Genomic DNA, 21,644 nt, shown 5'->3' with positions numbered 1-21,644 from the left:
TTTCTAACCTTTGTTTTAAAAGCTCTGGGTTCTTCGCCCCGATTAGGACGGTTGATACGGTACTCATTTTACAAGTTGCACCTTTAACCTGTTCTTCTATTGGCACTTGGAATAAAAGACAAGAGGAAAAACATGAACGTCTGTGCAGGAGTCCAGGTGAGCACGGGGGGACTATTTTTAACTTTCTGTGTCTGTGTATCTTCTGGGCTGGTTGCCAAGCTATGAGTCAACTGTACTACAATACCCACACACACCTTAGTCACGCCCACTGACCATTCCCACCAATCACAGCTGGAGGAGCCAGGAGGCGTTTCCCCTTCAGTCATACACACCTCTCCTTTCACTCGTTCAGGTTCCTTTCCCTCCTTTCACTCTGACTCCTCCATCAGAACTGGGCAACAACAACTCCTCTATCTGTGCTGCAGCCTGGCCTTTTGTCCACTTCAACCTCTCCCTCCTCACCCGTCCAGCCCTCCTCTCACACCCTCACTCTTACCTCCAACTTTGGAACTCCAACATGGAGCGACACAAGATCTTCAGAAGAAGTGCAGGTTATAGATTTGCTAGATGAAACAGTTTCCATGAACAAAGGGTTCACATTGATGGAATAAAGTACAAGAATTCTTTGATTTAAAACAAATGCATGACCAGTTTTGTGTGAAGGGGAAACATGAATTAGACTTGAACAAAACGTGGTCCAGATGTAGAACTGCAGCAGTGTTGAACCCAGGTCTGACTGCTAGAGGACCAACAGAGCCCATCAAGCTCTGTGTACTGGAACGTGGAGTTTAGTTCCTTTCACACAGCACTGCTCTCTCTCTGCTCCTCTCAGCCACACTCCTGGATGAAGCTCAGTCACACCACACATATGAACACTCACAAACACACAAGGACACACACTCACCAACACTAAACATGAACAAACACAACCTGGTCAGCCTGAGTCAGGTCTGCTCAGGTGTCCTCAGTCAGGGGGGACTGGACCCAAGCATTTCTTTGGTTTTTATTGTGTGTCCTTATTCTGAGGGATGTTTCCCTCTCTATGTTCAGGAGGTTTATGGGACTTGCTGGTATTTTCAACTGAATGGTTTACTGGAAGCTGGAGTGACTGATCAGACCAGTCACTCCAGGAAACCTCCTTTAAATGCTGTCAGAGAGGGAGAGCCGTCTGCTGGTGGTGGTGTTCATTCCTCAGTGGGAGCCTCTATGGTTGATGTTCTACTTCCCTCTGGTGGTGAGGCAGTGGGGATGCAGGTGATCTGCTGGTCTGGTTGAACGTGAGTGGACAGAAACCTTGTTGAGGTGACTGGGAGTTCCTGACTGTGGTGAGCTGCCTTGCTTCTCCTCAGGTCTTCATGGTGGCTTTCTGCTGGACTGTTGTTGAAGGGAACATGGCATCGTATCATTTTCAGCTCTGACATCTGGACAGTGGACAGATGTGACATCATCATGGTCTCACTGCCTGCTTTGTTCATGGATCAATGGAACGTTGTGTTGGAACCTTTATTGTAGAACTGCTATGAGCTGAGAGCTCAGTGTTGTTGGAACAACGCAGCTCCACATGGGACTGATGTGATGAAGAGGTTTTTATTGAGCTGAAGCTGGAGAGCAACAATCAAAATGGAGCAGCAAACATTCTGATGGCAACGTTTACAGAGGAAAACTGTTGCAGAGTTCAGAGTCCCAGTGAGTCAGGTCAGGACTGGGAACACTGGTCTCTCCTCAGCACCTCTGACACTGGAGTCTGGGAGCCCTGGGTGGCCTCACAGCTCACCCAGCCCACCTTCCTCCACTGGTCTGCGGGGAGCCTCAGGGTGCTGCTCCAGCTGTAGAGGCCGTCCTTCTCCAGCACCCCGGGGCTCCTGCTCTCCTCCCAGCCGCCGCTGCTGCTGCCGTCCACCTTCCAGGCCAGACTCCAGTCTGAAGGGAAGCCCTTGTTGGCCAACAACACCAGCGTGACCCTCCCCTGCTGCAGCTCCTGGCTGGAGGGGGGCAGCACCGTTAGGGAGGGAGGGACATCACCTAGAAGACACCGCTCAGATTAGAGGACAGGCTAGCTGTCAATCAAATCCTGCTGCTAGGACACCAGGACTGTGAGAGCAGATTTCCTCTTGAAGGAGTTTCTGTCAGATGTTTCTCTGCTCCAGCAGTCACTCACTCACACATTGTTTCACTTCCCTTCAAGAAGCGGCTCAGAAAGAGTCCTCACCGCCCAAATAGAAGCAGGACCCTGACAATGGAGGAAAGCCCCTTTGGCAGCAGCTCCACTTTGAAAACTGCCATCAACTAAAGCTTCTCTGTTCAGTCATGAAGATGAAGAACAAAGAAACCCCACACATTCAAATCTCCCTGATTCAGTACCATGGGGACAATGTTTACTTTGTCCTGTTACCAGGAGGAGGGATTTACCTGTGGCTGAGCATCAAAGGCAGCTTCAAGGAACCAGAAATGCCCTTATTTGGACATGACTTTGTCGAAGGACTCCCCTGAAATTCAAGGCCCTGAATGGGAAAGTATTTACAAACCTGGTAACTTAAACAACAAACCAGTCAAACCACAGCTACCAGTTTAAACTTCAGACTTGGAGGTTCATGTTCATGGTCGACTTCCAAAACTTGACTTCAGAATTCTTTGAACCCAGAATTTTTTTACTCTTTGATTTCAGAATTTTCTCTTTGATGTCATCGTGATACAATGGACCAAACCTCTAGATTTGATATTCTACTGCCCTCTGTTCACTGTTATGCAGATGACACACAACTTTACTTGTCGATGGAGCCAGACGACACAAGCCAGTTTACTCATCTGCAAGACTGCCTGAAAGACATTAAATCCTGGATGTCTTCTAACTTCTTAATGCTAAATTCAGATAAAACTGAGGTCATCGTGTTTGGACCTAAACACCTCAGGGACACACTCTTGAATCGGATCTCTACTCTAGATGGCATCACCCTAACTCCGAGTACAACTGCAAGGAACCTTGGGGTCATTTTTGACCAGGACCTTTCCTTCAGCTCCCACATAAAGCATGTGACTAGGACCGCCTTCTTCCATCTGCAAAGTATCGTTAAGATTAGGAACATCCTTTCCCAGAGTGATGCTGAAAAACTGGTCCATGCATTTATCACTTCTAGACTGGACTACTGCAACTCTCTCCTGTCAGGATGTCCTAAATACTCCCTAAAGAGTCTCCAGCTGGTCCAGAACGCTGCAGCCAGGGTTCTGACAGGAGTTAAGAAGAGAGAACACATCTCTCCACTTTAGCTTCTCTCCACTGGCTTCCTGTAGGATCTTGCCTCCATTGGGTCAACGGACTGCTCAAGTTTAGCGTACATACACAGCAAATGTATATGTGCTGTTGTTAAATTTCTGAAGTGTACCATTATTACTTTCAATCTGTAATAATTGTGACCGCTTGTGATCGTTGTATCAGGCTTTGAGTAGTGTAATGCAATTTCGCCTTGGGCTCGATCCCTTGGTGACAAATAAAACACTCAAATACTCAAATAGAATCGACTTCAAAGTCCTTCTGCTGACTTATAAGGCTCTCAATGATAAAGCTCCATCCTATTTGAAAGAGCTCATTAGTCCCTACTGTCCGACCAGAGCACTCCGCTCCCAGAATGCAGGTCTTTTAGTGATTCCCAGTATCTCTAAAAACAGACTGGGAGGTAGAGCCTTCAGTGACCGGGCTCCTCTGCTGTGGAACCAGCTCTCTCCATGGGTCAGAGAGGCAGACACTTTAACTACGTTTAAGTCCAGGCTTAAGACTTTCCTTTATGACAGAGCCTTCAGTTAGGACTGGTTCAGGTAGCTCTGAACCATTGATAGCTATGCTGCTACAGGCTTAGACTGCTGGAGGACACATCAGGTTACATGGAGCCCTTTCCTCCTCTCCTCTCCTCTCCCCCTCTCTCCTCCTCTCCTCTCCACACATTTTTGGAACTGTCACTACCACTACTTGTTGCACTTTGTAGTTTGGCCTTGGTGTCTCGCAGTCTCTCTGTGTTTCCACAGATCCACCTGAGCCCCAACCGCCGCCTGCATCGCCCCCCCCCCCTTATTCCCTACTGTTACACCGGCCTGCGCTCCCCTTCCATGAACCAGTCTGCCATCCAGTCCCCCATCAAGCTGGCTTGCTCTCCCTGCCTCCCCTTCCAGAAGCTTCCTTCTTCAGCTGTTATTAACATTTCCGTGTTTCCCACATTTTGTATTGTAAACTGTTTTCTTGTCTGTAACAACATCTACTGCACGTCTGTCCGTCCTGGGTGAGGGATCCCTCCTCTGTTGCTCACCCTGAGGTTTCTCAGATTTTTCCCTGTTAAAAGGGTTTTCTATGGAGTTTTTCCTCAGTCGATGTGAGGGTCTAAGGGCAGAGGATGTTGTTATGATGCCATGTGAAGCCCTTTGAGACAAACTGTTGGTGAAAATGGGCTCTACAAATAAAATCGCCTTACCTTGTGACATTCAGGACATTTTTGGAGCCTCTTGTTGGATTTTGCCACAGAGAATCAGAGCCAATCAAAAGCCTGGTGGACTTTAACATGGAGGACTGAACAAGTCAAGAAAGCATCAGTTTGACCTTCACAGGTGTTTCTGTTCCTGTCTCAATGCTGTAGAAAGAGCCTGAGGAGCTCAGAGGGTAGAGCATCAGACTTTTAATGTGAGGGTCCAGGGTTCAAGTCCCTGTTCAGGTGCTGTGGAGGTTCCAGTGTTTGACAACATGGTACTGGATGAAGTTTAGTGTTGAACAAACTGTCATCATCAAAAGTAGAAGTGTTCTTGTCTTGACACTGTGAGACTGTTGCTAGAAAAGTGACCAATAATAATTTCATGTGGCATGCAATTAACAAAAGACCTACATTGATGGTCGAGGGGTCTGGAACCTATCCCAGCATCTACAGGCCAGAGGCAGGGTTCACCCTGGACAGGTTGCCAGTCCATTGCAGGGCCAACATACAGAGACGAACAACCATTCATACCTACGGTCAATTTAGAGTGTCCAATCAGCCTCATCCCAAATTACACATCTTTGGACGGTGGGAAGGAGCCGGAGTACCAGAGAGAACCCACGCATGAACGGGGAGAAGATGCAGATTCTGCACCTGAGCCTGGACTCAAACCCAGAACCTTCTTGCTGTGAGGCCACAGTGCTCACCACTGCACCATCATGCCGCCGTGGTCTCATATACTTTTCTCAATTGTGTTTCTTTCATATCCTCCTGAGATCAAACACAGAATTCTAGTTACTGTCAAAGCCCTGATGACATCGTCAGGAATTCTGACTTTGATCTGGAGACTCTTGCTTTAATCTGAATTTGATCTGACTAATGTTTTAGTTTAGGTTGCATGATGCTGACCACCTCATTTCTCCTGATGGACTGGTGACCTGTCCAGGGTGAACCCTGCCTCTTGAACAATGTCACCTGGGATCGCCCCCCCCCCCCCCATGACCCTTAAAGGACAACAACAGAAAGTGGATGGAGGGATGGACTCAACACTGAAATCAGCTGATCTGACCCACATTCTAATGTTTCCTGTCCCTCTTTAGGAGTCAATGAGAATAGTAGTGTATATAATAATGTATATCCAATCTTGTAGTATCTTTCCAAAGCTTTGAGTATTTCTTCTTGTTTCTACTTGTAGTTTTAGTGTCTGGATCTTTTCTTTTGATGTCCTGCTGTCTGCTCTTTGCTTTTGGAGCTTCCTTCAACAACTACCAGGCCTCCTGGGTACTGTAGGAAACATGGTCAAGTTCTTCTGACTTCTCCAGGAACGTCCTGCTCTCATTGGTCTGTCTTCATTTTGACTCCTCCCACTGCCACAATGACCAGCCTTTATACTCTTGGTGACTGGGGCCCTGGTTGCTGCAGGCCTCAACACCAGCCTGTGGTTGTGAGCAGGGCAGAACAGAACTGACAGTATCTCCCATGCAGGACCTGGGTCAGCGCCTGGTGCCAGCTGGGGCGCCGCTTTAACCTGGACCCCTAGAGGATCTTCTCCAGGAACTGGCCTTTTTGGTTCCATCAAGGCCTGAGAGGATGGTGAAGAGTGATCCTCCACCAGGCAGCACAGTCAGCAGCAGCCATTTTGTTCCACTAGAATCAAGTATGATCGTGACAGACTGGTGAGTATTTGCTAACTGACACTTCCTGTTTTTACTGCTATTCTTCCATGAATGTGCTCATGTTGGCTGGTCCCCAACCACAGTTTCAAAGCCATGATGACATCTTTCATCAACAATCAGACTTATTTTTTCTCTATTTGGACAAATAAGGTTTCAACTGACACGGCTGGCCAACGTCCTGGAGTTCATTCAGCCTGGAGAACCAGGTGCTGGTTCCTTCTTTTACCAGGCAGGAACGGGCAGCAGATCCAAGATCAGTAGGTGCGGATGTCTGCTTTGACTGGTAGGAGGAAAGAGAGCAGGAGAGCTGGTCAGAGACAAAGACAGATCATGAAGAAGGAGTGCTGTATTCTGCTAGCACATGCTAGTGACAGTCAGAGATCAGGAGTCTCAGCAGGGAAAGATTCATCTCTTATTTCAGAGGATAGTTGGACGTTCACTGGAAGACAGTGACGTGTGGTGAGGTTCATGGCTGGTGAGGCACCGACTCCATCACAATCAGATCTGTCAACATATGAAAAAAAACCTGCATTTAATAATAAAAACAGTCAAAAAATGTTCTCCATGTTTTGGCTTCTGTCTGCCACAGCTTCTTCAGCGCTCTGGATACTTTAGCGTGAACCTCCTGCTTCCATTGAAAATCCAATTTAGAAAATTGTTTTAGCTTAGAAATGTAATCCTCCATTGTGACATTACGGCCACTCAGGAGAAAAAAAATAAGGCAAGGCAAGGCAAGGCAATTTTATTTGTATAGCCCGTTTTCACAAACAGTTTGTCTCAAAGGGCTTCACATGGCATCATAACAACATCCTCTGCCCTTAGACCCTCACATCGACTGAGGAAAAACTCCATAGAAAACCCTTTTAACAGGGAAAAATCTGAGAAACCTCAGGGTGAGCAACAGAGGAGGGATCCCTCACCCAGGACGGACAGACGTGCAGTAGATGTTGTTACAGACAAGAAAACAGTTTACAATACAAAATGTGAGAAACACGGAAATGTTAATAACAGCTGAAGAAGGAAGCTTCTGGTAGGGGAGGCAGGGAGAGCCATCAAGCCAGCTTGATGGGGGACTGGATGGCAGACTGGTTCATGGAAGGGGAGCGCAGGCCGGTGTAACAGTAGGGAATAAGAGGGGGGGGGGCGATGCAGGCGGCGGTTGGGGCTCTGGTGGATCTGTGGAAACACAGAGAGACTGCGAGACACCAAGGCCAAACTACAAAGTGCAACAAGTAATGGTAATGACAGTTCCAAAAATGTGCGGGGAGGAGAGGAGGAGAGAGGGGGAGAGGAGAGGAGAGGAGGGAAGGGCTCCATGTAACCTGATGTGTCCCCCAGCAGTCTAAGCCTGTAGCAGCATAGCTATCAATGGTTCAGAGCTACCTGAACCAGTCCTAACTGAAGGCTCTGTCATAGAGGAAGGTCTTAAGCCTGGACTTAAACGTAGTTAAAGTGTCTGCCTCTCTGACCCATGGAGAGAGCTGGTTCCATAGTAGAGGAGCCCGGTAACTAAAGGCTCTACCTCCCAGTCTGATTTTAGAGATACTGGGAATCACTAAAAGACCTGCATTCTGGGAGCGGAGTGCTCTGGTCGGACAGTAGGGACTAATGAGCTCTTTCAAATAGGATGGAGCTTTATCATTGAGAGCCTTATAAGTCAGCAGAAGGACTTTGAAGTCGATTCTCGATCCTACAGGAAGCCAGTGGAGAGAAGCTAAAGTGGGAGAGATGTGTTCTCTCTTCTTAACTCCCGTCAAAACCCTCGCTGCAGCGTTCTGGACCAGCTGGAGACTCTTTAGGGAGTATTTAGGACATCCTGACAGGAGAGAGTTGCAGTAGTCCAGCCGAGAAGTGATAAATGCATGCACCAGTTTTTCAGCATCACTCTGGGAAAGGATATTCCTAATCTTAGCGATACTTCGCAGATGGAAGAAGGCGGTCCTAGTCACATGCTTTATGTGGGAGCTGAAGGAAAGGTCCTGGTCAAAAATGACCTCAAGGTTCCTTGCAGTTGTACTCAAAGTTAGGGTGATGCCATCTAGAGTAGAGATCCGATTCAAGAGTGTGTCCCTGTGGTGTTTAGGTCCAAAAATGATTACAATAACTGAATGACTGCACTTGACTTTCCTAACAGTAAATTGTAGTTCGCTGTCACTTCTTCTTCTGCAGCGGACCGGAGGAGGCGCAAGCAGAATCCCTGGGCTCACTAGCGCCTCCTCCATGAGGCAGGAGAACTGCGTGCCTCACCCAGCACCTTTTCGCAGCCGTTTTATGATCGCTTAGCACAAGAAACACGTTACACTCAGTGTATACAAAAACACTCTACATGATATTCACCAGCTAAACTATAGAAATGTAGTTTGTTTCGCAGAAGTATTTGAACATTTTAATAGCGCCATAGAAAGAGACAGCAATACGGGCTCCCTGCATAGCATGCAGCACAGTTAGCCGAGTCATTGAGCAATGCCTGGTGAGGCTCAGCTGCCTGGTGCCTCACCGCACGTCTCTTCTCAGTATTTGAACGATAAATATGAAAAATCTGTGATTTTGAATAAAAAATAACTTAAAACTGGTTGAGTTAAAAGCAAAATAACTTTATCGTACAAATCAAAGGAAAAATACAATAATTGCTTTTATTTTTTTCAATTTACATTTTTTTCTTTCCATGATGACGGGCGAGGCACGGCCTCACTTGCCTCCCCTGACCGCACGTCACTGACACACACACACACACACACACACACACACACACACACACACACTGAGACATGCAGCAGCTCACAGTAACTGCCTCAGTCACACAGCAGATAGACTCCTTTCTATAACAAGATAAGCAGTAGAAATGGATGGAAGTGATGATGAACTGATGAACAGGTGATTTGTCCAAAAGTCAACATCAGATTCATTTCCAATCTGTGGAAGCAGTTTCATCTTGAGGTTCCAGGTAAGAACAGCCAGCTGTGGGCTGACACACATCTCTTCAGGAGCACTTCTATGCTCCAAACTTGCCAGGTTGAATTGTGTCTGTATTCTGAGGGCAGCAGGAGGACGGAGGAGTGAGGACACACACATTTGGAACTGAGAGCAGTTGTGTGTGGGATTTCCCCAGCAAAGATGAAACCAGCTCCTTCATGCTGGCTATGAAGGCTCACAGTCACACTGACGCAGCTACAAATACTTTGAAATGCAACAGACTGGTTTCTCTTCTGGTAGTTTGTTATCAACTGTTGTCACATTTAAGGATCAATTTAGCTGTTAAGATGAAGGCTCACAGTCACACTGACCCAGCTACAAATACTTTGATATGCAACAGACTGGTTTCTCTTCTGGTAGTTTGTTATCAACTGTTGTCACATTTAAGGATCAATTTAGCTGTTAAGATGAAGGCTCACAGTCACACTGACCCAGCTACAAATACTTTGATATGCAACACACTGGTTTCTCTTCTGGTAGTTTGTTATCAACTGTTGTCACATTTAAGGATCACTTTAGACTAGAGGGTGTCCTCTTCAGATTTTGAACAGCGTAATATAGACTCTGTGGGTCCTTCTGATTGATTAATGATGACTTGTTGAAAAATTCCTACAGTCATCAGTAGGAGCAGAGCTGATGAGGAGAAATCAACTCCAGATGTTCCCAGACGGGGAAAACCTGCTCTTCCTCGCTGGTTCACCTCTGGAAACGAAACTCCAACAGATGCGCGGACCAGAGGGAGGAAACCACGGCGTTTCACTGCTTTAGATTTAGAATCTCACGCCAAGCCGGAGAAGCAGGTCCTGAATCAGTCACGTGGTCACTGCCGGCTGGCGAGGCTTCGGACGTCACCACATACGTCATCAATACGCACTTCAAAAAACGAGAAGAAGACGCGGGAAGCTTTGAACACAACAAGGAAAGAAGGAGAAGTCCGTGAACCCCCGGCCTCGGTCTTTGTCTCCTGAAGGCTGAGTGGCGCCGGTAGAACCTCAACATGTGCGCCGCGCAGCTGCTGCGGGTGTCGGTCCAGGAGCGGATCCTCGCCGCCGCTGAAGACTTCCTGCTGCAGCTGGGAGAAGGAGACTCAGCGGCTGGAGTCCCGGTGCTGAGAGCGCTGCTCACCGAGCGGCTGGCGGCGGCCGCGGAGCAGATCGTGGCTCTGCTGGAGGAAACCGTGGCGGAGTACGAGCGGGAGAACCGCCGGCAGAGGTTGCTGCTCGATGCCGTGCTGAAGCCCCGAGTCAGGCTGGACAGAGCAGGTGAGTCCCCGCAGGGACCTGCTGGGCCCCTCATTCAGTCCAGGAAGTGGAGCTGCAGCAGGGCCGGTTCTCGACGGGCATTTATAAGGGGGCAGACAGAAATGTGAAGGGGCACATGATGGCGACTGAGGCGGGAAAGGGTGTGGTGGTGTTGGGGGGGGGGGTAGGTGGGTCTCTGGATCACTGTTGTTGTCATGTAATTGGATTGCACTTTGTCAGACCTTCACCCTCAGACCGGTCCAACCTGGTCCCACATGAAGGCTAAAGCCCAGTTCACTCCAAGATTTTAGGCGTCAGTGACTTCCCTCCCCCAATCAGGCTGAGGCATCAATGACCACCACACTACAGTAATGAGGGTGAACAGATCCAAGACAGTGGACTGGGAGGTCGCATGCGACGTCAGTGACAAAAAGTGGACACCAGCACTGCTGGATATCAGGACTTGTGGCAGTGACGTAAACGGAGCTGCAGCCAATGACAGCAGACATGGGAGCTCTGGCAGTGGGGGAGTGACGCAGAGCCACCAACAACAATGAGGAGGGGCATGGATTCTAGGAAGGGTTCACCATATCCTTGGACACAGGATTCTTGGCTCCATGGTAGCGCACTAAGGACCTGGAGGGCTGCGTTCTGCTCCACCTCCATGTTTACAATGAAAGGGGCGTGCGCTGCGTCCAAGAGTTTCCTGGTCAGCTGTGCAGTTGGCCACGCCTCCTGACGGGGAAAATCCTGTAGTCTGAACACTCCTGTGCACCGACAAATCTTGTAGTGTGAACAGCAGCCTGATTGAGCGCCGATGGTGTGAACAGCAGGGCCTGTCGCTAACAAAAAGTAGCGTAGTTTGAACAGGGCTTGAGCTTCTGCTGGTGGAACTCTGAGGGTCCCTGAGGCCCCAAACCCCTGACCAGGAGGAGGTGGCAGTCCCTCGGGGCCAAATTAAAAAAGAAAACTAAAAAAACATTTCTGGTTCCAATTCTGAGATCAACTTACAAAATAAAGTCAGACTCGATAAGAGCTCTCAATGTAGCCGATATTTACCAAACTGAAGGGTTGGCGTTGTGTTAAACCTCTTGTTTGTCTTCTTGTCCTGTTCTCAGCTTCTTGTTTGGAGCACCTGAACTCTGCACCTGAACAGCTCCACTCTCCTTTCTCACCAATCCACTCCTCAACAACAGCCTCCTGTTTCCCTTTGCAAACTCTAACAAACCTCCATATCCAAGTCATGTGTTCTGGACTTCTCATGGCCCAAGTTGACCAAAGTCCTCTTTGTTTGATGGAACGTGGTTTGATGGTAGGGGGTTCAGATCTGTGACAAAGCAGAGAAGGAACTCTCCCAAGATGCTGAGACGCATCAATGACAGGGCTCGGAGGGAAAGAGAGGAGGTGAACCTGTCCTCTCAGTGATGCCTTTTCCAGTGGATTCTTCAGCTTCTGCAATAAATCTGGTCCACATTCAGTTTGTGGCTCATCTGTTACTTTCTGAAGGGAGAGAGAGAGAAAGAGAAACGTCATTCTGAGTGCAACCCAACACAGCAAAAAGCTGTGCTGGAACCTGACGGGCTACATCCTGGCTCGTTAGGGTCCAAGCAGTGATTGATGGTGATGGAGGCAGTGGGGTTGGGAGGGGGTGTGTGTGTGTTTGTGTGTCACGAGAAGATACACACACAAACACACACACAGCGGTGTGACAGAGAGATGAGAGGAAGCTGACACTGTATCACGCACCTTTTTCAGCAGATTTTTCCGCTGCTGCAGATCATTTTGTCAACTCTTAATCCAGTAATGTTGGGAGTCCATCAGGATTTGTGGGGTTTTTAACTTCTAAAATTTTGTGGAAAAATCCCAGAGACAAACTCCACCTTCAGGAGCCAGAAAGAAGGATTGGATTGTTTTTCTGAAGGCAAAGGTGGTCCAATCCCATCCATGATCCCAGACCTGCTCAGTGCCCCCTCAGATAAAGATGGTGGATCAAATCAACAACAACAAGTCAGTAAAAGTCAAAGAGCAGGCAGCACAATGTTGGTGGGACTTGTTCTGATGATGGAGCTCCATTCTACCACCATCATGGATCAGACACATGAGGAAAGCTGTGGAGCAGCTGAAGGTGGTTGCTGCCAGGCTGAAGACCACCAGACACATCAGGAGGACCAGGATGGTGATGCTGAAAGAGCAGCACTGACTCAGTCAGCACACACACACACACACACACACACACACACACACACACACACACACACACACACACACACACACACACACACACACACACGTGTCAGCAGTCTCTCTGTCTCCTGCAGCAAGTCACATGATATCCAAATGAGTCCCGTCAGAATGAACCAATGTTACAGCAGCTTTAGGGGACAAAATCCAAAGGCAAACCTCCTGCAGACACCAGTGAAGCTCTGTTGTTTCATTTCAATGCAGTTTCAGTCCAGATCAGTGAGTCCAGAGCTGCTAGCTTGACAGCTAAACACGGAGCATCACAACACTCAGCAGGACCCTGGCTGGAGTCGTTCTGCCAGCTTGAAGTGACGTCACTCATGCAGCTCTTTGAGTGTCTCAGTGGTTCAGACCTCCAGTGCTCCAACATGAACAGGAACCTTGAAGACCATCAACCATTCATCAACAGTACAGAACAATGAGAAGAGTTTCCACTTCTAAATAAAAGGCTATCACACTGTTACTACTACAATATTACAGTATTAGAGGTTTAGAAAGTTCACCAAATTAAGAGTAAAATGATATCATAGGCATTGACTCAGCTACATGTAGAATACAAATGCAAAGCCAGAAAACCTGGAGAGAACCCACGTAGGAACAGGGAGAACATGCAGACTCACACAGAAAGATCCTGTGCTTGAGCAGGGGCTCGAACCCAGAACCTTGTTGCTGTGAGGTGACAGGTTGAACCACTGCACCACTGTGCCTCCTATAATGGAAACTATACAGGCCTTTTAAAAAGTTATTTTTGTTCACTGCCCAGCCGGCCTGGGCTGGACCGGCCATTCAAGAATTGTCCCACTTTTCCCAGTGGCCAGGATGTCCCTGGACCCCACACACTGACCAGGACACTGGGAGGCGGTACTCATGCTAATGCTAGCCAGCAAGTGTCTCTGGTCTTGTTGTGTCTGTAATGAGGGCCATTGTGTTCCAACTGAGCAGGAATGTAAAAACATAGAAGATTTTAATAGCTGACGGCTATTTGGTGTTGTTAGAGTGGATAAACCTCACCTTGTGATTATGAATGGACAAAACCATTCAGTGATGGGGACCTATGACCTTTGACCTGGGTGACCCAACGTTGATCCAAGCATCTGAAGCCAGCGTTTCTGTTCCCAGTTTGCTGACTGGTTGTCAGTAGCAGGACGTCTCTTTTCATTGAGTTGATTTCTGTTTCTGTCTGTTGCTCCGCTGTTTCAGAGTCAAATGAAGAGATTTCTGATGTTGCTGTTTGTGTCCTGCAGATGTGGAGCAGCTGCTGGTGATTAAAGAAGAGGTTCCCCCTGAGCTGCAGGACCCAGAGCCCCCCCACATTAAAGAGGAGAGGGAGGAGCTCTGGACCAGTGAGGAGGGAGGGCAGCTTCAAGGGCAGCAGGAGGCTGATATCACCACGTTCCCCTTCACTCTGGTCCCTGTGAAGAGAGAAGGGGACGAAGAGAAACCTCAGTTCCCACAGCTTCATCAGAGTCTAACTGAGGAGAACTTGAAGGAAGAGTCTCTGAGCAGCAGCCCAGTTCATCCTCTGAAAACAGAAGCTGATGGAGAAGAGAGTGGAGGACCAGAACCAGAACCAGCCAGCAAGGTAGATCCAGATCCACTTGTACAACCCCAGACTGAAGACCAGATGTCAGACTCTTCTGAAGCTGAGCCTGAAGTCAGTGAGGATGATTGGGTCAGACCTGATAACACGGCCACCTCTGAGCACAAGGAACCCTTTGGCTCCAGGAGGAATTTGCTTCAGAAATTGAGACCAGGACAGGAAGTGAGTCATTGCAGCTCAAAAGAGCAAAAAGTAAAGACTGAAAGAGAATCAGAGATCATCAGGAACGTGAACTTTGGTCTTTCTGAATCTGAGACAGAAGTCAGGAAGGATGAGCGTCCCTTTAGGTGCTCAACATGCAGTAAAGATTTTAGGAACAGAAGGAGTTTGAATAATCACATGAGAACACACACTGGGGAGAAACCATTCCCATGCTCAGTTTGTGGCAGAAGATTCTCAGAAAAGGGTAATTTGAGAAGACACATGAGAAGACACACTGGAGAGAAACCATTTCCCTGCTCAGTTTGTGGCAAAAGATTCTCAGAAAAGAGAGGTCTGAAAAGACACATGAAAATGCACAATGGGGAGAAACCATTCCCCTGCTCAGTTTGTGGCACAAGATTTTCAGAAAATGGGCATCTGAAAATGCACATGAGAACTCACACAGGGGAGAAGCCATTCCCTTGCTCCATTTGTGGAAAAATGTTCTCTGTTCAAGGATATTTGAAAAGCCACATAAGAACACATACTAGAGAGAAACCATTCCTCTGCTCAATTTGTGGCACAAGATTCTCAGAAAAGAGATATCTGAAAAACCACGAGAACACACACTGGGGAGAAACCATTCCCCTGCTCACTTGGTGCTGAAAGATTCTTGATAAAGGCACAACTGAAAAAACACATAAGAACGCACACTGGGGAGAAACCATTCCCCTGCTCAGTTTGTGCTAAAAGATTCTCGGTAAAGGGACACCTGAAAAGACACATGAGAATGCACAGTGGGGAGAAACCATTTTTCCAAACATGACACTGAAGCCATGACAAAAGAGTGGGAGACGCAGGTTGAAAGCCAATAATGAATGTATTTAACTAAAAAAAAACACAACAATAAATCAAAAATGGGCCCAGGTGCTTCCAACTAGGAGGAATGAACAGCTCCCCACCCTCCAGATACCTGCTGCAACACAAGAAACATCATGAAAGACACGAGATTCTGCGTGACTTTTCTGTTAAACCTGTGTTGAGAGCTAATTTGCAGTATGCAACCAAACCAGGTTACTTTTGAATGTTGCAAAAATACATCCCTGCAATTCTTCAAAAATAATTAATAATACAAGAACACACATTTGGTTTGTTTTGCACTGGAATTGTCCTTTAAGAGCTTCACAAGCTGGGAGAAGGATTTTAAACACTACTCTGGATTTTACTGGAGGCCAGTGCAGCGAAGCTAAGATTTGCGTGATGTGCTCTCTCTTCCTAGTTTCTGTCTATGCTTCTTGTCTATGCTTTACGCTTTATTTCTATGCATGCACCTGCATTGTGGACCAGCTGCAGAGTCTTCAACCACTTGTTAGTACAGCCTGATAATAAAGTAAATAAAAATATATGATAATAAAGAGTTACAATAGAGCAGTGACATCACTAGATAATGTGTCTCTAAGGGGTTTTGGGCCAAGCACAGGAACTTCTGTCTTATCAGAGTTGAACAGTAACAAGTTATAAGTCATCCAGGCCTTCATGTCTGGAATGCATGCTTGTAGTTTGGATAACTGTTGGCCTTCATCCGGCTTTATTGATAAATATAATTGATTATCATCTGTGAAACAATGGAAATGTATGGAGTGTTTTTGAATAATATGACCTAAAGGAAGCATATATAAAGTGAAGAGTATCGGCCCCAGCACTGAACCTTGGGGAACACCGTGTTTAACTTTGGTTTGCATGGAAGATTTATCGTTAATGAGTAGGGCTGGGTTTAAAAAATCGATTTAATCCATTTGAATCAATTTTCCTTTTCATGGTTTGATATCGATTCATAAAACCCACAGATCGATTCCTAACTTGCAGAGAACAGCCTGTGTATCAACTCTGGCAGTCTCGCATGATCAGCGTTTGGCGGCAGTTTTAATGGAATGTGATCTTGCGAGAATTTACTACCAGTCAAGCAAACATGGCGGACTGAAGCACAACCCTGAAGGCACACTCGGTGAGATTAAAGGCCGATGTTTGGGTGCACTTTGGTTTTAAGGACGGAGAAAATGACGACTTGGGGGGGGGGGCAATATGCAAACTATGCAACGGGATGGTAAAGTACTGTGGGAATACGACAAATCTCCACTTGTCAAGACATCACCCAGCAGAAAACCAGTCGACACGGCTCAAACAACGCAGCCTGGAGCAGGTATAAGATAACCGAGGCTGTTGCAGTTTTTATATGCAAAGACATTTGACAATACCAAACATGAACGCAAGCTTAAAACAAAGCATCGAAACTTCGCTTCACTCAGCAGAGAACGTGGCATTGACTTGTGATTGTTAGACGTCAAGAGCAACAGATTCATATCTGACCATTCCAGCTCACTACATTAGCGACTGGGTCCTCGCATGCCATGTTCTTCAAACCAGAGCCGTGGAAACCAGCCACACAGCGAGAAAACTCAGCGAACTGTTATTCAGTGCAATAGGCGAGTGCAAGCTTAGGAACAAGGTGCCAGCCATCGAAACTGACAATGCAGCAAATATTGTCCGCACTGCGGAGATTACGGGCTTGTTGCACATTGGTTGCTTTGCACACCTTCTTAATTTAGCCTCGCAAACTGCGCTGAAAGTCCCTACAGCTGCACGCTTGCTCGGCAGAGTCAGACGCATGGCTGCATTTTTTCATCGTAGCTCTACGGCGAGCCGCATCCTCAGTGAGAAGCAAAGGGTGCTGGAGCTTCCTGAGCACAAGATGGTGATTGACGTGGTGACACGTTGGAATAGCTCACTGGAGATGCTGGACCGTTTCCTCCAGCAGCAACCAGCCATCTCAGCAGCTCTGCTGTCACCTGAAGTACGCAGAAACGAGAAAGATGTCTGCACGTTGACAGAAGTGGACGTAAGAGTCCCAGAGGATGTGGTCAAAGCCCTTCAGCCACTGAAAGCAGCTACTCTTGCCAAGTCTGAGGAAAAATCCCCGACTCTGTCCATCATTGCACCCTTGCATGCACAACTGTTGGAAGAGATGCGCTGTGTCCCCCAGGATTCAACAGTCATCAAAGAGGTCAGGACAGCAGCAGACAACAACCTCAATTCAAGGTAAGCTTAAAAAGTATGTTGGTGAATGCGTGTGCATTCATGCACATTCATTTCCAATTAAATTATATTTAAGTGATCAAATATATCTTTTCAAGGTTCGTGCCTTGAAGGACAGGCTCTATGTTGCTTCAGCGTCAGACCCTCGTTTCGAGGCTCTGCCTTTCTTGCCTGATGAGGCCTGGAACCACACATTCTCCCGACTGGTGACTGAAGCTTCTGTTGTGGCACAGGCGGAGGCTTCTAATGTAAGTTATTGACACAAAAAAAACCTTATTTCCTACAGTTTTTGTACTTTACTGTATTCAACTCAAATTTAATTTGTCTTCATTATTTTAATATTAAGCAGTTGTATTCTGAATTGTATTCCAAGTGTCTTTCCAGATCATTTTCTTGCTATTTTCAAACAGCAAACATCTGCTTTTGGTGGAAAAGAAGAAGCTGTGCCTGATCCCGTTGAAGATGTTGCTCCACCAAAGAGACCAAAGGAATCCTCTGCGCTGATGTCTCTCCTAGGGTCAGCCTACATGCGGAAAGAGACAGTTACACAGAAAACTGTATTTGAAAAGGCCCAGGATGAAATCAAAATATACAGGGAAGTAACACCCATTCCACTCTCTGAGAATCCTCTCAACTGGTGGAGAACACATGCAAAGCAGGATCCCCTATTGGCCCACCAAGTAAAACGGTACCTTTGTGTACCTGGTACCAGTGTCCCGTCCGAGCGGGTTTTTTCCACCACTGGGGATGTTGTGACGGCAAAAAGGAGCTGCCTTACTCCTCAACATGTTGATCAACTCCTTTTCATGCAGAAAAATCTTACTCTCTCCAACAAGTAAGAAAAGGGATGACAGGTCTTGAAGTTTTATGGACTTAGGTTTGTGATTATTGTTCAGAAGTTTACAAGATCTTTTTTATTCGTGTGTCAAGAAAACCCTTTAAGGAGTAATTCAGAACTGTTTAGACTTGTAAATACTTTTCTTTTTTGCATGAATGAAAAACAAACCAAACCCAAACAGGAAGTTCAGAATGCCTGGAAAACAAGATGGAATGTCACCACTTGTCTGATGGTGTTTTTCAGTTTACATTGTATGTTTCAAATATACAGACCATGTTCCAAAAAACTGAGATATTGGCGCTATTTTAATTTGCCTACATTTATTTGAGTCAACAGATGGCTGTTAATTCTGTTCTGATGCAGTTGTCACAACCATTGTAGTGTTATTGCACAGAAGCTGTGAGACAGTTGTAGCTAAGTGAGTGTCCTGTTTATGTGTGTCATCTTTGGAGAAACTTTATTTACAATGTCTATCTTGTAATTTATTTCAATTTGATTTATATACATTCATTTTTTGTTGTTGTCAGTCACTTGGTCAGGTTTAAATAAATAAATAAATGGACGTTGAATCGAATTGAATCGTGAATTGAATTGAATCGGACCTCGGAAAATCAAATCAAATCGATTAGGAAAATCTGAATCGATACTCAGCCCTACTGACTGGTATTTGTTGTTAAACTGGACAGTTTGTCTGTTGAAGCTCTTTAAGTTGATCTGGTTGGACACAAATCTTAGCCACTCAGATGCAGCAGCAGAAGAAGCTGTCATCCACCCTGACAGTCAGAGCATCAAGTCAAGGAAACATCAACCATCTTGTAGTTCCAAACCTTCACCTGTCAGATTCAGCTACTTCTTATTGTGGGATTTTAACTTTGAACACAAACAGTGTCTCGACGCACGATGGCCCAAAAACGGCCCGCATCCCGATTGCAGATCAGCACCACACCAGACCCAGGATTGGTCCAGTTCTGATTTTACTTCAGTATTTGGCACCTTCGGATGTTCGGACCGAATCCAGTTAGTTACACACATTTTCATTTCACCTTGGATTTTGGAGCTTTCGGGTTAAAACCTGTATTTCATGTGTGGGCCACAACCGTCATGTGTGCACCACAGCCGGATCAGGAAGCTTTCAAACGGATCTGGCCCAAAGACTCCTGCTATCTGGGTAGTGTAGATGCCAATGTAGTGGTTGGGGAAATAGTCTCTGAGAATCCAACTTGAAGGTCCTGCTAAGTGTTGTGATGCTCAAATGTTCTGTGAAATAGTTGGACCCTCAGCAAAGATACTAGATTAGGAGTTGATGGAGTCGTTGCAGATACCAGGGTCCAAAGTCCAGCTTGAACCTGGTTTGTGCAGTTCTTTGTCAAGCTAGCAGCGATTCTTTCTTTTCACATGGCCGTGTCTCCTGATGACTCAGGACCAGTTGATGTCCATTTACCTGTCATGGTGACAGAGAACTTTGTCCAGCTCAACCAGGACAAAACTGAGGTCTTAATTGAAGGTGGTGGCAGCGTTGTTAGGGCCTGAGCCTCCTCCCAACCAGCCACAGCCAAGTAGCACGAGTTGGCCATAGAAAAATGCAATTCCTCTTTCAATGTCCGTCACAGACTTGCTGGAGACTCCACCGAGATTTGAACTCGGATCACTGGATTCAAAGTCCAGAGTGCTAACCATTACACCATGGAACCAGTCCAAAAAAAAGACATGAGTGAGAAAAATTATGGCGCTTATCATGTAGGAGGGACTACAGTGGTTGTCTGGTTTAAATTTTCACGAACATCCATCCATCCATTCATCCATTGTCTTCCGCTCATTCCTGTTAATGGTTGCAGACTCCTTTTTCATAGCTGGAACCTTCCTCTTGTGTCAGCTTCCTGTTCCCATCTCTATGTTAACGGTCAGTTTTGACCCACGTCTTCAATCAGCTGTCAAATAAACTAAAACAATTTTCTATCATGGTTCAGGTTAACAAAATCCTCATCAACTTCTCTGGTCCAATCACATTTATGTTGGCACACAGAGAACAGATCTAGAGTCAGAGCTGAGACTTCAGTCTAAGCACCTTAAGATGGAGGAGAAGAAGCCCTGATTTCTGGGTCTCAGTCTTTTTACTCTCTTGGCTCCACCTACACAGGGCAGGAGAACATCCTCATAGTGAGTCAGTGTTTTTCCATGTTTAACCAAATCAGCTCTCAGTGGTTAAGAACAGGTGAGTTAGTGAGTGTGGTTCGTTCTAATCTGATGTCCAAGCTGCAGGAAACAGCAAAGCCAAACAGTACAGAAGCCTTTCAGCATTCATGCAGACTGGAAAGAGGCTGAAATGCTCCCTGCTTCTGGAAGGAGCAGAGATGGAGCCAGAAAAAACACAGAATTTACCCAGACTCTGATTTGAACTAGCAAGAGACTCAAGCTGGTCATGAAGTATGATTGGCTGCCTCTTCGTGATGTCATTCACACACTTGTATAATCAGGATGTGAGCTGAGGGGTGGAGATCAATGAGTCCTGGAGACGTTCAATAATGTCCACAACTTTGGCACCAGGAAGACAGCAGGTGATGGCACCTGGGAGTTCAACAGACCTGATGATTGAACCACCAATCACAAGGATTTCAGCCTCCATTGTAAACAGAGAGTTTAGATGAGAGAGAACCTGCTGTCAGCCTCACCAGTCAGGGCAGTGGTAGAGGCAGCAGAGTTGAATGAAGCAGGATCACCTGGCAGGTCTCAGCTGGAGGTGATGACATCACTGGCCTCAGTCCTAACCAGTGCTCTGCCTAACAACACGGACGATGGTGAGAAACCAGTAGAAGCACTCTGAGAGTTGGAGACAGCAGGAGGAGAGAGACCACGACAGAGTCACCCATGGGAAACTGTTGGATCCACTCAGGACAAACTGGACAGACACAGATCAAAGACAGAATTGATGATGATGTCATCAGGGGGCTTTGATGGTGTCTTTATTTGTACCCAGAATTCTGTCTTTGATCTCAGGAGGACATGAAAGAAACACAACTGAGGAAAGAAGAGGCGAACATTCAGCTTCATTAGAAACACTTGAACTGTTGAACAGTAGAATTTGTTTGAAACAGTTTACAACACTGAGTGACAGGATTGAAGAGGGAAGAGTTTTCTACTTGAAATTTAATTCTAACTTTGAACTGGGGATGAACATTTTTAGTCGTTCATATTCTAACATACAGAGGAAGTCATGTCATTCCCTTTTTTAAAAAAGAAAAACATGTGAAGCTCCTCCCCCCAGCTCCAGATGGACAGACAGACATGAGAGTGGCCAGGAAGCAAAGAAGTGTTGTGCTCCTCTCCAGTGCTCTGGTGTTGTTGTGCTCTTCTCAGCTCCATCATGAAGACCTGCTGGCACTGGGCGCTGGT

General features: G+C 46.6%; 1 non-coding gene and 1 pseudogene across 1 annotated transcript; both read right to left on the bottom strand.

Annotated features, from left to right (window-relative positions):
• Positions 1-1,457: 1,457 nt before the first annotated feature.
• LOC147271818 (Ig kappa-b4 chain C region pseudogene) lies at positions 1,458-2,026 on the bottom strand (annotated as a pseudogene).
• A 17,847-nt stretch (positions 2,027-19,873) lies between these two features.
• On the bottom strand, positions 19,874-19,945 carry trnaq-uug (transfer RNA glutamine (anticodon UUG)). The gene has a single exon. It is a non-coding gene; the product is annotated as a tRNA-Gln (tRNA).
• Between the last annotated feature and the right edge of the window lie 1,699 nt (positions 19,946-21,644).

This window comes from Aulostomus chinensis, chromosome 1 (assembly GCF_037954235.1).
Source record: "Aulostomus chinensis isolate RoL2024-O1b breed Wild chromosome 1, RoL_Achi_v1.0, whole genome shotgun sequence".
Taxonomy (NCBI): Eukaryota; Metazoa; Chordata; class Actinopteri; order Syngnathiformes; family Aulostomidae; genus Aulostomus; species Aulostomus chinensis.
Note: the sequence above shows the minus strand (reverse complement) of the source record. Positions and strands in the feature narration are given on the sequence as shown.